Source organism: Myxine glutinosa, chromosome 5 (assembly GCF_964187855.1).
Source record: "Myxine glutinosa chromosome 5, kmMyxGlut1.1, whole genome shotgun sequence".
NCBI classification, from domain to species: domain Eukaryota; kingdom Metazoa; phylum Chordata; class Myxini; order Myxiniformes; family Myxinidae; genus Myxine; species Myxine glutinosa.
This window is the reverse complement of record NC_136265.1, coordinates 199568302-199572066: the sequence shown is the minus strand read 5'-3', so window position 1 is coordinate 199572066 and position 3765 is coordinate 199568302.

Below are 3765 nucleotides of genomic sequence, written 5' to 3'. Positions count from 1 at the left end.
TAAACCAGAGACTGGGCACCCTTGCCGAACCCCTCTCCGAACCTTGATATGCCTCCGACTACGCAGTGGGCGCCGTACATGAGCAATGGGTGAACGGGGTTTGGCAGCCACTCGCTTTTTTCAGCCGGCAGCTCCGGCCGAACGAGCTCAAATATAGCACGTTTGACCGTGAGCTCCTCGGTCTACACCTGGCCGTTCGCCATTTCCGCCACCTCCTGGAGGGCCGACCCTTCACGGCGTTCGTCGACCACAAGCCGTTGGTTTACGCAATGGCCAAGGTCACGGAGCCGTGGTCGGCCCGCCAACAGCGCCACCTCTCCGCCGTGTCGGAGTTTACCACGGACATCCGGCACGTCACTGGCAAAAACAACGCCATGGCCGACTGTCTTTCTTGGCCCAGCGCGAACGCGGTCCACCTCGGCGTGGACTTCGCGCTTATGGCTGCGGACCAAACCACCGACACCATGGTGCAAGCCCTCCTGGCAGCGGACCCGGGCCTCCGCCTGGCCGACATCCCCTTCGCGGACACTGTCCTGCTCTGCGACGTCTCCCAAGGCCAGCCTCGCCCCATCGTGCCCGTTACCTGGCAACGCCGCATCTTCGCCTCCCTCCACGGCCTTTCCCACCCGGGCCGGAAAGCTTCCCAGAAGCTGGTGTCGGCGCGATTCGTCTGGCACGGCCTTTGACGGGACGTCCGCGATTGGACCAGCACCTGCACAGCCTGCCAACAGGCCAAGGTCCACCGACACACCCAGGCCCCGCTGGCACCTTTCACCGTGCCCGAATGACGTTTCGACCACGTCAACGTGGATCTGGTGGGCCCCCTCCCCCCATCACGGGGGTTCACACACCTGCTCACCATGGTGGACAGGACCACCAGGTGGCCGGAGGCCGTTCCCCTAGTCTCCACCACCACCGCCGACGTGGCGCAGGCTTTCATCGCCACCTGAGTCGCCCGCTTCGGCGCACCGGCGGCCATCTCATCGGACCGCGGACCGCAGTTCACCTCTGAGCTGTGGGGTGTGGTTGCCCGCAACCTGGGGGTCAAGCTCCACCATACTACGGCCTACCACCCCCAAGCCAACGGGTTGTGCGAGCGATTCCACCGCTCCATGAAGGCCGCACTCATGGCCGGCCTTCAAGACGGCGGTTGGGCCGACCGGCTGCCGTGGGTCCTTTTGGGCCTCCGCACGGCCCCCAAGGAGGACCTCCGGGCATCCACCGCCGAGCTTGTCTACGGCCAGGCGCTACGCATCCCGGGCGAATTCGTGCCCGACGCTACCAGTCCCTGGTCCGCAGCTCACCAGTGCTCGGACCTCCAGGAGGCCGCACGACGGTTTGCCCCCATGCCAACATCCCACCACGGTGACCCCCAGTCCTACGTCCCCCCAGCGCTTCGCACAGCGGAGTACGTTTTTGTGCGTCATGACGCACATCGGGGGCCACTCCGGCCGCCGTACGACGGGCCCTTCCGGGTCCTGCGACGGGACGACAAGTCGTTCGTCATCGACATTGGCGGCAGGTCGGACCGGATTGCTGTGGACCGCCTCAAGCCGGCACACGTGGACATCGACCAACCACCACGGTTGGCCCTTCTGCCGCGGCGAGGCCGCCCCCCGTCCACGGTGCCCCCCACTCGACCACCCACCACCACACCGGACCCCCCCCCCCCACGACCCGCCAGGGGTCGCTTCGGCCGGGTCATCAGGACCCCCCTCAAATTGACCCTGCCGGTGCAAGTCGCTTCTGGGGGGATGTGTGTAGCGGCTACCGCTGGGTTTACACAATCGCCTTGCACCTACCAAGGACGCGGAGCGATCACCATGCCGGGCTCGTCCAGGACGCCCGGGCAGGCCCGCGCTCGACTTGCCAGGCCGCTTCCGGGACGCCCGGCCACGCCCCCTCTCGCCTTTCCCGGGCAAACGCTCCGGGATAATGTGTGTATATATATTGCTGCCCGATAAACGGGCTTTTCAGAGTACCCGAGTTGTTTTGTGACAATAAAGAAACTCGGATGAATTCCAGCTTTTTGTCGCGTCCATTCTTCCGACTACGTGGGAGCACAGCTCCTTCAATAGCCGATTTTACTCCAGGGGCTCCCAGGATTGCCCACCCAAAATTTCGTTGCGATCGGTTCAGTCGTTTTTGCGGTACCTGGGAACAGACAGACAGACATTTGGTGAATTATAGTAAGATTAAAAGTTGCTCAGATTATCCCTAATCCAAAACCATGATCTTTTCTACCCTCGTTAACCACCTCCCACCCCAAGCCACCCTCCTTCCAAATTTCCAATTCTTCCTTCCTGAGTTTCCTTCTGGGTCCTTGCTGTCCACCATCCGTCCAATTCACCATTCTGGATCCATCCATCCATGCGTCCTTTTCCTGCCCCCCTTTCCTCCCCACATCCATTATTTGTCCAACTCTCCCTCCATCTTTCCCTCCTCTCTCTACTGTTCCTTTTGTGATGTTGATTCCTGATCCGTTCAGTATTCTGGCTCTTCCACGAGCTTTGACTCTGGATACAAAAAAACCCACCAAAGAACTGTACGACTCCATACCCTGCATTAATTATTATCAAATAGCCACCAACAGGCATCACAACACGCATCACCAAAGTAATTACAAAATGGTACGATTCGGATATAATATTTTCATGGAATCTCGAGATATATAAAGATTACTGTAAGTCCTTGGCTACTACACCCTCATGCAACCTTCGGAGATCCCTGCAGAGTTGCAGGAGTAAATGAGCTTAGTCAGGAAAATTCCTGGAAAAACTCAGTTGGACTCACATCTGGAAAACTCCACAATTATTAACAAGCATTGATTAGGCCTTATGTGTGAAAGAGTGCAAGCGATTTTGTTGACTCATTCTGCCCAAAGCACTTTCAATAGATCAAGCAGGAGCAATGCAATGCACACCATCCCCACCAGCAGATCAGCCTTTCCTTTCCCACCCACGTGACTTGATGGGTTTATCTGCCTAAAATAACCTTGGGCTCTGTAGAGAAAGCGTTTTCCCTGCGGCACAACAAAATTGTGATGTCATTGGCATGGAACATTGGTCGAACATTTCCAGAAAGCACTGAACTTGCAACGGTACATTAGTGGTGATGTTTTCATTAGGATTTTTGCGTAAAACAAGTAAAAAGGAATAATCACTACCGACCGAGTCATATATGAGATAGGTTAATAAATAGAAAACTAGAACGGCACTCTTCGACGTCACGACGTTGACTGATTTGCCTCCGCCCACATTATTACATCATTACAATACTTGTGCCATGTTTGATTTAAATTCATTCAGCTGTTCTCAAGTTATTACATTTTGACCTGACATGACCTTTGACCTCTTGATCCCAAAATCGAATCAGTTCATGTTTACATAATTATACATACCAGTGCCAAGTTTTCATTTAAATCCCTTCAGCTGTTCACAAGTGATCACATTTTTACCTGACATGACCTCTGACCTTTGACCTTTACTCTGACAATCTAATCATTTAATCTTTACATCATTATACATGTCTGTATCAAGTTTGAATTACATCCCTTTTGCCGTTCTCAAGTTATAGACCTATTACAGACTTTGACCTTTGACCTCTTGACCCCAAAATCGAATCAGTTAATCTTTACATCATTATACATATCTGTATCAAGTTTGAATTACATCCCTTTCGCCGTTCTCAAGTTATAGACCTATTACAGACTTTGACCTTTGACCTCTTGACCCCAAAATCTATTCAGTTAATCTTTACATCATT